General features: G+C 38.3%; 1 non-coding gene across 1 annotated transcript in view; it reads right to left on the bottom strand.

Moving 5' to 3' along the window:
* Nucleotides 1–335: 335 nt before the first annotated feature.
* LOC105087092 (uncharacterized) overlaps nucleotides 336–12,801 on the bottom strand; it is a 48,161-nt gene continuing 35,695 nt past the window's right edge. Inside the window, exon 3 of the transcript XR_010378656.1 lies at nucleotides 336–2,059. This is a non-coding gene — a transcript (uncharacterized LOC105087092). The remainder of the gene's footprint in view (nucleotides 2,060–12,801) is intronic.

Raw genomic sequence — 12,801 nt, forward strand, 5'->3', positions numbered from 1 at the left:
TGGGAAATTGACTAAATCAGAGTGAAGTGCCCAAGAATAACTGACCCACTCAGAAGGCGGGAGGAAGACAGACGGGATCTATTACATAATTGTGTGTCAAATGTCCTGACAGGATGGGGAGGAACAGAAGAGGGTGACCCTAAAAGAGGGATAGGCAAACACAAGCCCACACACAAGTCAAAAGAGGTGAAGTAGGTGATCATGCAGAGTGCATATGTGCTATCATTCTATCATTTTTTTTTTTTTACTCCTTGTTTTGCTTTTGGCAACCAAAGGCCTGGCAGTCCTTCCTTGTGGCTGAAGCTTCAGGAACATGGGTACCCTTGTTCCTCTCCCTAACTACTCCCCGCCCATAGCACATTGTCATTGTCATGACCACTGCATTGCTCTGATGCCCAGGAACAAGAGGGTCAAGGTGCATGGAAGCAGGAGCCTTGTTCCGCTAATCCACTGGGTGGTGGTCATGGGTAAGGCCAGGCAGTGAGCATGTGCCAGCATGGTGACGGCAGTCCTCGAGGTGGCAAATGTAAATCATAAGCAGGCGGGAGGGTGCCTTGCCTTGGATCTGGTGAGAAGAGCGGTACATCTTAGGCATTTGTTTGCAAGGGATGGGCAGGTAATGGTGACTCACGGTTGTAGCACGGTACTGGATATCTGTTTCCAAAAGCCCCTAATCCTGGTAGCTTAAAACTACACATTCCTTTCTGGCCCACACTCCATGTCCTTTGAGGGTGAGGGGAGACTTCAGCTCAGGCTGAAGAAGAATCCAGAGCAGCACATCATTTCTCCTTGGTAGAGACTGTAGAAGGGCACATGGTGGATGGCACATGGTCTCCTAACACTGCTTCACCAAGTATCACTTTAACGCATGCATTTCAATGGCCAAATCAAACCACCTGACATATGTAACTTTCAAAGAAGCAGAGAAATGTGGTAAATCCCAGCATTGTCCCCAGAAAGCAGAGAGCTACAAAAATTTGGGTTGTAACATTAATGACAATCACAAGTATCAAAATTGAAGGATGACTCTTTTTTTTAACTTTCTACTTTGAAATAATTATAGATTTATAGGACGTTGTAAAAACTGTACAGAGGAGTCTTTTGTATCCTTCCCCCCCAATAGTTACATCTTATAACTGTAATTTGTAAGAAAGCTATAAACTTACAGCTATAGTATAATAGCAAAACCAGGAAATTGACATTGGTACAATGTATGTGTATCAGTCTGTGCCATTTCATCACATGTAACGACCACAGCATCAAGATAGAGAACAACCCCATCACCACAAAGGTCACCACGCTCTTCCTTCATAGTCACACCCACCCCTCCCCGACCCCCACCAGCTCTGGCCCCTGGCAAGCACTGTCTGTTCTCCATCTCTATCATTTTGTCATTCAAGCATGTTATATAATGGAATCATCACTATGTGACCTTTTGAAACTGGCTTTTTTTTTTTTCACTCAGCATAATGCTCTTGCATATAGTTGGGCCATTTGTTTATTTTATTTTGTTTTCTTTTTGCTAGTCACCTGTCACCTGGGCTGGGATGAAAGTCCTGGCTCCCGACTTGGTTCTCTCTGACACTTGGTTCTCCTTTAGGGGTTAAAAGGGTCAGCAGGGGTCCCTTATAATAACAGGGTGAAGATGGGTCTCTCTCTATTCAGCCTTTGCTGACTGGGACAGGGGTAAGGTGACATTTTTGTCTGCAGGGTTAGCTGGAATAGAGCAGTTCCTGGTCTGAAAGTTCGCTAGGTTGCCCCTTTTCTGGTCTATTGACTTGTAAGAGAAGGCATTTCTTGGGATTTTTAAAAATCTGTTCCTGTGGTGTTTCCAGGATGCCAGCTTGTCCAGCACTCAGTCCAGGATATATGAGGAAAAAGAAAACTCAGAGAACTCATCACCCCGTCATTCCTCAGATCCCAAGGCCCTTAGTCAATTGCCTTCTTCTCTCTGCCTTACAGAGTTTTCTCATGTTTGTTTCATGTACAAGGTCCAGGGCTTTTAGCTGCTCTTAGTGGGAAATGTGCTCCATCCACGTTACTCCATCTTGGTCTGGAACTGGAAGTTGAGAATAAAGTTTTAAAATGTAAATTAGAGCAGATTGTAGATGATTCCTATTTTTTTAAATAAGGTCACCCTCAGTTTCTTGCATTCTAATAGGCTTTTAAGAGTCAAAGAGGAAAGGGAAGATTTATTGCTGGTTATTGGGAATTCCACACATGCATTCTGGACATTTATATGGGCTATAAATTAGTCTGTCGTATGGGAAAAATCGGGGAAGTCCTAGGAACTGCTAGATCAGAGATTCAGTGGAGCCCGAGGTCAGCAAGCGTGGAGGAGTGGAGACGCTGGGACAGCCAGTGAGAAGAACAAGCCTGAGGTTCCATGGGCGGCACAGGCCTTGCACTGATGAGGCACAGGATGTACCATCTGGGCACACGGCCAGTGACAGCGTGAAGAAGGCAGTGGGCAGAAGTGAACCTAAGAAACTGAACGTAACAGAGTCAGACAAGCCATCGATGTGAATTTTTTTTAAAGGTTAGGGAAAGCAGGAGTCAAGATAGAAAGAAAACCTAAGTCAGGTACAAAAATCATCAAGAACAATGGAAGCAAGTCTTAGAATGGTGGGGGGCTGGGGGAGTCATCACTTAGAAGGAAATCAGGTGGCATGAACTGGAAATGAGAAATGGAAGAGATAATGGGTTCTTGATTCAAAAGGGGTATTCTGGAGTAAGACAGACCCGAGTTTTTCACAGACATAGACAACAAAATTATGGTTACCAGGGTTTAAAGGGGGAGGGAAGGGATAAATTGGGAATTCAAAAATCACACCTCTTGGGGAGTGATGGAAATGTTATCTATATTGGGATGGTGGTTTCATGGAGGGTTACATTTATCAAAATTCATCAAATTGTACATCTGAAATATGTGTGGTTTACTGTCCAGGAGCGTTACCACAATAAAGGTGTTAAAAAAAAAAGTTTTAACTACACATGCATACGAATTCACATTATTGTTAGCACAGGGTGAAGGAGAAGACTTTGGGTCTTCTCCAGCTAAGAATGGCTGTGAGAGATTTATAAAATACATTTTCTTGTCCTCTTCTTTCCCCAACTCATTGCTTTCCAGCCCCACAGGGCACCAGTCTATCTGATTTTACACATTTCCAGCAAAGGAGTGAGGCACAATGCTTCTATAGATTTAGACCCAAAGGGTGTGGTAACAGAAGCTATGTGACTAATAGCAATACTTTCACATATGCCACACCACATGGCTAAATGACCCTTGAGATAGTTTCTGCCAGCTCTGGGGATGCTGAATGCAATCCATCTCACACAGCCCTGCCATGCTGTGTCTTCTGAAAACACCAAGTTCGTAAAGCCACACACGCCTTACTCAAGCAATCCAAGCCCCTCACGACGTGGTCCCAGTTGCACCTGTCCCGGCCCTCCTGCCCACAGCTCACCCACAAGAATTCTCTGCTACGGTCACACCGCCCACCTCACTAGTCCCCACTCTCCGCATTTGTTAGTGCTGCTTGTCTCTTCCTTGCCCACTTTCCTCCACCTGTCTTAATCCCTAGGGATTCTACTGCAGTGCAATTTTCTCTGCCTTCTGCAACCTCATCAGTCAGGTCGATCTTTTCGATCTCTCTCTGGAATTCCTAAAATTTCATCATCTGTGACATTTTTTCCCGATAGAAATTACCTGCCTCATGGTATTGTTGCTATAATGTTTTACGTGTTTACGGTTTATACCAACTCCTGAGTGGTATGCACTGTACTTTATATATTTTAAACATAAAAGTAATACATACATATAATTAAAAAATTCAAATAGGACAGGAAGATATGGAACAAAGAAGTTTTCTCCCCCAACAGCATCCCCAAAGGTAACTACCTTTAACTAATTCTTTTCCGGTGGTTGCCACCTCCTGATGGATAGCTCCTCTAACTCTAAATAATAGAGTTATAATTCTTGATTTCTCAACTTTAGACAGTGTGTTTATCAATTTTTATGGCCATACAAACAATCCCCAAATCATGGCTTATAACGAATACTTATTGCCAGCTCATGAGTAATTGGCTGCCACCATGCTGGATTTGGTTCGCCTTGGCTCTGTGTGTCTTTTTACCTTGTGACTTGGGCTAAAGGAGCATCCACTCTTATTTGGGATGTGCTCTTCCCATGGCGGAGGGCCACAGCTGAAGAGAAGAAACTGAAACACAGGCTACTTCTGAAAGCCTCTGTTCAGAACTTACCACTGTCACTTCCATTCCATTGTTCAAAATAATTCATATGGCCAAGCCCAGAGTCAACGGGATTAGGGAGGAAACTAATGCCCCACCAGGAAGCATGGCAAAAGTCACACAACAAGGAGTGTGGATGTATAATCTACTACATAGAAGGAGCAGAGAGTTGGGAACAACGATCTCATCTACCACACACAAGTTTTTACTGATTTCCACTTATCAAAAATAAGGAATTGGGCTTATTAACACCACCACTGTCTCCCTCCTCTTCTCAATGTTTTTTTTCCTAGTTGTGTTATAAGTGTTTCTTCCACTGGCTCACTTTATAACCTTGAAATATACAAAGAAAGTATTTTCTTGATCATTTTGTTTTAGATAGTATCTCTCAAATCTTTATTATAAAAAATGAGGATATGTACACAATTACATTTTTATATCCTCTCTTTCCTTTCCATCTCATAACTTGTATATTATAAAGGTTAATAACATTTCCCTTCTGTTTTGGAACTATAATTAGGTCTTCTATGCTTTGTACATAAATTGATTTAAAAAACTAAAATCCAATAAAGGGTGCTTAAAATACTAAAATTGTGTACTTATTTTCTGCAGAATCAAGAAATGTAAGTGGACTTCTGGAGAAGGAAATGCTTTTAGGCTTTTCCTAAATATATGTAGCTCCAAAAATAGTATTTCAAAAACCAAGATTGAATGTTTTTATCATTCATTACACTCCATATGCTATTCAGAATCATACTATATGTAATTTGTTTTATGTAGGCCATGATTTTGCTACAGAGCTTTTCATTTTTCAGGGAGTTTCTGTTTGCCTTACTTTTTTCTTGTTGAGAGAAGAAACAATCACCTTCACTCTACCATTAAGTTCGTATAACTTTTTAAGTAACACTTACTTGTTGAAGTGCATTTGCTTATCAAATACATTTATCTGCAAGTCTTCTAACTATGTGCTTTACTCTGAACTAATTGCTTTTACGCCTTCTGCCCAACAGCATAGGGATTCTTTTTATTGCTATTCTGAGTTGTGGCCATTATTTTTTTATTTCATATCTTCATCTTTGTAATTTCAATTTTCATTTTCTTAAAGCATATACTCAAGTGATTTTTTTTTTCCATAAAGGGAGGTAAATGTTGAATTCTTTTGGTGTGACTTGCAGACTGGTAAACTAGCTAGAAATAGGATTCGATGTTCCAAAACGCTTTCTGTTAGCATTCTGAAGGCATTATTCTGTTGTATTCCAGCCTAAAGCTGGAAAATCTGAAAGCCAATATAATTCTAACTTTCCCGTAAATGCGTTGTTTTTGCTCTCAGGAAGCTTTTATGAGTTTTCTTTTAAACTTAGTGTACTGAGATTTCATAAGGATGTGTGAGTTCACAATGAGTGCTTTTTAAAAAACAGTCGACTTTAACCCACAGGCATTTGTAATATCTTATTACATGATCAGCAGTGCTGAAGACACGTGGGGTACATGCAAGAGGGACACAATTATTCATCAGAGAGTTTCAAACTATAGGAGGACATTGTAAAGAATGAATTCTTAAATGGCTCTTACATAATGAATTCTTAATAAGTCAGGTTGAATTCAGTCATTTATTTTGTGTCTGATGAGATTGTGTATAGCAGAGGCTACTTATTTTTCCACTTTCTGGCAAAAATATTAAATTCTGTGACTTTGTGTGGAGGAAACAAAGTCAGTATGCCTTTGCTCTGTTGACTCTTTTTGGTGAAGGTTACCCTTTCTCCCCTGCCTAATCCCTTTGCACTACTGTCATTAAAAAATAATTTTTAAATAAACATTTTAAATTATATTAGAGTAGGCCATTTATTTAGTAAATGACTACAGAGGTTGAAATTAATTCTTTCCATTCCCTCATTTTGGCTGGTCCTGCAACTTGATCACAACTACAATGAGCTTTTTGCTGGCTTGGGTGATCTTCTTGAGACTTTTGGCTATACCTTCTTTTAGGATCCTAGGACTCACGTCCCCTAACGTAGGTATCTATACTAGCAAAGAAAATAAAGCCATGACCATTTTTGTCTTTTTCTTGTGGGTACACTCCTAGGTCACTTAAACCACTAAGACCGGATTCCTGCCATTACAGTGAGTAATGACATCATCTCCTTTTAAAGCTGAAGAGAATAAATGAAATATTATTGGAAATAAAGACCTGAGGTGGTTTCCCAAAAAATAAAGTGAGAATACTACCTCCAAAGTTCTTTATAATCTCTGTGTCTCCAACTGAAAAAAGAAAATCAAGGAATATTCTAAAGAAATTGGGATTTAAAAGCGTGGGAAAAGAGCTCACTTCTTTTGTACTAAAGCTTTGAGATACCTTACATTCCTCTTTCTCAATCCTTAGTGTGATTCAGAATCCTCTAGAGTTGTTTGTTAAAAGTAGGTCTCTCTGGGCCCCACCCTTTGACTATCTTGGAGCAGGCAGGCTGGATCCACTCCCAGCCCCGGAGACCATCCAGGAAATTATTTGAGATCTTTTTGATAGCTCTTGATCGAGCAGTTAAAAACCTGAGGATCTGTATTGTAAAAGAACAGCTGAATGCTATTGCCAAACAGTTGCCACCCACCCCACCCTCAAAACTGTTGTGTGTTCTGAAGGCCTTGCAATATTCATCTTTCTCTGCATATCTGTTAGTAACTCAGACAACTAACTGTTAGATAAGACTAAGTTAGATAAGATAGGACACTAATATTTTCCTCTGGGAGTTTTCTCAGCATCCCTTTCAGACAAAGGGTTGGAAGACAAACCTTAAAGCCAGCCGAGGGAACTGAAGTCCTACCAACCAACATGTGTATGTATGTACAGTCTAACACATAAACCACACTCTTAAATAGACACGTATGTGCACCAGACTGACTTTAGGGATAAGAGTGCATAATGAGACAGGAATGTCAGAGCTTTCTTCTGAAACATGGTGAATCAGAAAATCTTCTAGCCATGAAACAATGAAATAATCTGAAAAACAATGGGAAAATGAGATAAAATATTAGGATTTCAGGAAACAGAGAAACTGTAAGATCATTAAATCCCAAACTTTCTGTGATGTTTTAATGTCCTCCCTGACACACCTATCAAAGAGTCATCACCTCAGATTTGAATTTCTCAAAGTATGGAGAATTCAGTGACTCCAGAGCGCACTCATTCGACTTTGGTATAGCACCCTTAGAAATTTCTTCCTGACGCGGATAGGGAGCCTGTGTCCTTTAGTTTCACCTTAACATCCATTTTGTCTGACATTAATACAGTTAAACCACCTATTTTTCTGTTTTGGGTATATTTTTTTCTATCCTTTCATTTTCAACTCTCTGTGCCTTATGTTTTAGATATGTCTGTTGAAAATGACATATAACTCAGCTTTTTTTAATCTCTGCAGCAAACTGTCTTCAAAACTGAGTTTATTCTATTTAAAATTACATTTGAATCTATTCCTACTTTTATTTTATACTTTCTACTTGTCCCATTTTTCTGGATTTTTTTTCTTGTGTCCTTTTTCATCTTGTAAAAAATTCATTCTGCTTTTCTCCCTTCACCTTATTTTTGCCCATCTAGTAGTTTGGAGATTATATACCCTATTTCTATTTCTTCTAGAAAGTTTAACAATGTTTAGATGCACTGACACTTCTATTGATGTATCTCTCTTTGAGAAATCTCTCCTCAAATCCTTTCCCATTAGAAAAATTTGGTTGTTTTTCTTTTTATTACTGAGTTGTAAGAGATTTTTATATATTCCTAGACACAAGTCCCTTATCAGATGTGTGACTTCTAGATGTTTTCTTCCATTCTGTGGGGTGTCTTCTCTCTTTCATGACGGTGTCCACTGAAGCACATTTTTTAGTTTTGATGAAATCCAGTTTATCTGCTTTTTCTGTTACCACGTGTGCTTTTCATGTCATACCTAAGAAACCACTGCCTAATTCAAGGTCACAAAGATTTGCTCCTATGTTTTCTTCTAAGAATTTTCTATTTTTAGCTTTTACATTTAGGTCTGAAATCTATTCTGAGTTAATTTTTCAGTATCGTATAAGATAAGAGTCCAATCATTCAATTGTCCTAGAACCATTTTCTGAAGAGATTATTTTTTTCTCCTATTGTATTGTCTTGGTATCTGTTATGGATTGAATGCTTGTGTCTCCCCAAAATTTGTATGTCAAAATGCTAACCTCCAATGTGATGATCAAGGAATTTTTTCCATTTATTTAGGTCTTCCTCAATTTCTTTCAGTCATGTTTTGTAGTTCTTAGTGCACAAGTCTTGTACTTTTTTGTTAAATTTATTTCTAAGTATTTTATTCTTTTTATTGCTTTTGTAAATATATATTTTTCTTAATTTTATTTTAATCATTTATTGCTTATATGTAGAAATAAATTTTTTTATGTTGACACTGTATCCTGAAACTCTGATAAATGTATTTATTAGTTTTATTATTTGTGTGTGTGTGAATGTGAATGTCTTAGGATTTTTTATACATAAGATCATGGCATCTGTGAATAGAGATAGTTTTACTTCTTCCTTTCCAATCTAGATGCCTTTTCTTTCTTCTTTCAACTGCCCTGGTTAGAACTTCCAGTATAATGTTGAATAGAAGTGGCTTGTTCCTGACTTAGGGGGAAAACACCCAGTGTTTCACCATTGAGTGTGTTGTTGGCTCTGTGTTTTTCATAGATGACCTTTAGTAAACTGAGGAATTTCTCTTTTATCTCTAGTTTTTTTGAGCAGTTTTTCATGAAATGCTGCTGGATTTTGTCAAAAGCTTATTTACATCTATTGAGGTGATTATGTGTTTTTTGTCCTTCGTTCTATTACTACAGTGTATTACATGGGTTGGTTTTCATACCTTAGTCTAACCTTGTGTCCCTGTGATAAATTCCAGTTGGTCATGGCATACAATCCTTTTTAAAGTGGCTGATTTCAGTTTACTAGTATTTTGATGAGGATATTTGAGTCCGTATTTATAAGGAATTTTGGTCTATAGTTTTCTTGTGATGTCTTTGTTTAATTTTGGTATCAGAGTAATACTGGCCTCATAGAATGAGTTGAGAAGTGTTTGTTCTAATTTTTGGAAGACTACGAAGAATTAGTGTTAATTCTTCCTTAAAAGTTGGTAGAATTCACTAGTGAAGTCATGTGGGACTTGATTTTTCTTTGTGGAAAGTTTCTTTTGTTTGTTTGGTTGGTTTTTTGTTTGTTTTGACTGCTAATTCAATCTCTTTACTTCCTATAGTTCTACTCAGATTTTTTCTTTCTTTTTGACTCAGTTTTGGTAGTTTGTGTCTTTCTAGTAATTTGTTCATTTTATTTAGTTTATCTAATTTGTCTTTTTATTGTTTGTTTGCTTTTTAGATTTATTGTTTTACTGACTGCCTGGCCTTAAGTGATGCAATGTACTCCCTTAAGTGATGCAATGTACTCCCTGATGCAATTTACTTTTTATTTCTGAAAGGTTGGAAGTGATGTCCCCTCCTTCATTCCTGATTTTAGCAATTTGAATCTTCCCTCTTTTCTCCTTGTCAATCTAGCTAAGGTTTTGTCAATTTTGTTGATATTTCAAATCAATAAAACTTTTGGTTTTGTTTTTCTCTTTTGTTTTTCTATTCTTGACTTTGTTTACTTTCTCTCTAGTCCTTATGACTGTGTTCCTTCTGCTTATTTGGGTTTCGTTTGCTCTTCCTTTTCTAGTTTCTTAAGGTAGAAGAGTAGGCTCTTGGAATTTTTCTTTTTTTTTTTTTTAAGTATAGGCATCTGCAGGTATAAATTTCCTTGTAAGTCCTGTTTGTGTTTCATTTTGATTGATCTCAAAATATTTCATAATTTTCTTTGTGATTTCTTCTTTGACTCTTTGGTTATTTAGGAACATATTATTTAATTTTTATCTATTTGTAAATATCCTAAATTTCTTCTGTTATTGATTTCTAATCTCATACCATTGTGTTCAGATAACATATCTCGTATGACTTCATAATTTATTGGGACTTGGTTTTTTTGCCCTAGAAAATGTTCTATTCTAGAGAATGTTCCATGTGTGCTTGAGAAGAATGTATATTCTGTTCTTATTGGATGGCATGTTATATGCATGATTATTAGGTCTAGTTGGTTTATAGCATTATTTAAATCCTCTACTTTTTAAATTGTTCTTCTCCTTTGTTCTTGAAATTTTATTATATTTTTCACTTCTAGAACTTCCTTTCGGCCCTTTAAAATTATGCTTGGTTATTTTTAATTAAGTCTTTTTCTCTAGTCATATTTTGCCCTCCCTTTTTCATTTCTATATACAAATTAAGCAAATTTATTTTATATTTAGTATCTAATAATTCCAATTAATATAAGTTTTTGCCGTCTGCTAATTTTCACTCATGTTTCCGGTTTTCTTCTATATTCTGTCGTACTTGACTGTGAACTCCCATTCTTTGGACCTTTTTCTGTGAAAATTCTTTAAGATCTGACTTTAAGCTACATTCTTTCATAAAAGATTTGGCTTGCTTCTCTGGGTGCCTGAGATTACTTTAGCTTTTTAGACTGAGGTTTGCAAAACCCTGTAGATAGTTGAATATAGGCCAAAACGCACATGAGACCTGCTGAAGATTACATATTACCAGGACAGATTTTCCTCCCTTCACCCAATGCCAAAGTCAGATTAAGAAGTTTCCCTGTTGTCTTTTTCATCAGGAGTTTATTTGTAGTTTATCACTGTATCATTGCTGTGTCCCTTGGAGTCCCAGCTTTATGCAGGATATCCTTTTAGATTCTACGCTTGGGCAGAATTGGATTTTAGCTTCTGCTTTCCTATCCTGAAGGGACACCTAATGAAAGCTCAGCGTCACCAGGGTTGGGCTGATGGTCTGAAGGTGAAAGCCAGCCTCAGGGCTATCTATCTCCCTGGACTTAACTTTCACTTTATTTTTGGCTTTTGGGGCTTTTTTTTCCCTGTGAGCTCAGTGATGCATTTTTAAATACATGTATTTTAAAATTTTATTCAGCAGTTTTAGTTGTTTCCTTGGGAGGGTTATTTTTAGGGTATGTAGTTCACACTGCCCCATGTTACCCATTAGTCCCCAGAAGCACAGCAACTTCTACAATTCAGAGAAAAGAGCATATTAAGAAGTTGCTACTTGACTCTCTTCTTGATGCATCTCACAGTCTGAAAAGACACTGCTTTAAGAGGAAGAGCTTGGGGCACAACCATTTCCACTGCTCACACTTAGCTCCTCCACTCTTTTGTCCACCTAATCTCTTTGACATCAAAGGCTCAGGTCAGAAAGACAATGTTCCTAAAGCAGAGAGCAGCAGAAAGAACCAATAAGTGAGGATAAGCAAGAGGAACGGAGTGGCAAGCTGAAAGTCAGGAGCAGGTGGATAGTCAGATAAAACAGGGGAGGGAAATGTGAGGGTCACACTGAGGGACCAGGGCCGTGGCTGTGTAGAGTTCAAATGCCACAGGATAGCCTTCCAATACTGAAATCGGTTTCATGTCTCCCTGACTCCTTCTTCAAGCTGTGCCTCAACATCTTTCAAATTGTGGCCTGAGAACTGCCACTCTAAACACTGCTAGGCAGAGCCCGATCCACCCACGCTCACCGGGGCAGGTGCTGTCACTCCATGAACACAGTCAGCCAGACTTTGCCCTGTTGACTCATTTTGAACCATCACCTTAAACATCTCAATTCTTGTACTAATACTAGTACTAATTCATATCTCCTCCATTTCTTATCTTATTGGATGGGGTTTTTAAAAAAAAATCTGAATCTGTGAACATACATTTATCACCTCACTTTGTTAGTTTCATCCTGCCATTCTAGCCAGCAAGAGCTTTTAGTCCTGATGCTGTATTCATCAGTGTTCCCTGGCTTTCTTGTCATCTGCCAATATGATGAGTACTTCACTATCTATTCATCCAAATCACTGATAAAATATTTAACTAGATCAGAGCTTATCACTTGAAATTTCCTTCCAAGCTGACGCTGACGCAGTACTCAATACCCTTTGGGTATGACTGTTCAACTAGTTATTAATCCATCTAGTCATACTTGTACCCAGAACAAGTCTGCATGGATGTCATGTGTGTTCTTGTCAGTCGCCCTATTACAAGTAAACATTTTGCTGACTTACCAGTATAGCAACCATCTCAACAGAGTGAAACCAAGACAAGTCCAACAAGACCTGTTCTTGACGCAACCATGGTGAAGCCTAGCAATCTCTGCTACCTTTTCAAGGGACTCACCAACAGACTTTTATCAATCCCCTCTAGAAGAATGACCCAAGATTGTCATCAAACTCGCCAGTTTGGGGTTTTTCCACCGCCCCCATGTCCGTGCTTCTTCTCTCTTTCGGAGATTAGAAACATGTATCTCCGTTGAAATCATTTAGCCTGCCTAGTTGAGCTCTTGCAAACCACATTAGGTCAGCAGCTGTAAAAGGAGGTGTAAAAGAGCTTAAGCAAAATCCCAGTTTGTTTCTCTTTTATGTGAAAGCTGGGGAGGCCCCCTGGTTGTTACGGCAGCTTCATGATAATCAGGGAC

Source organism: Camelus dromedarius, chromosome 32 (genome assembly GCF_036321535.1).
Source record: "Camelus dromedarius isolate mCamDro1 chromosome 32, mCamDro1.pat, whole genome shotgun sequence".
NCBI lineage: Eukaryota > Metazoa > Chordata > Mammalia > Artiodactyla > Camelidae > Camelus > Camelus dromedarius.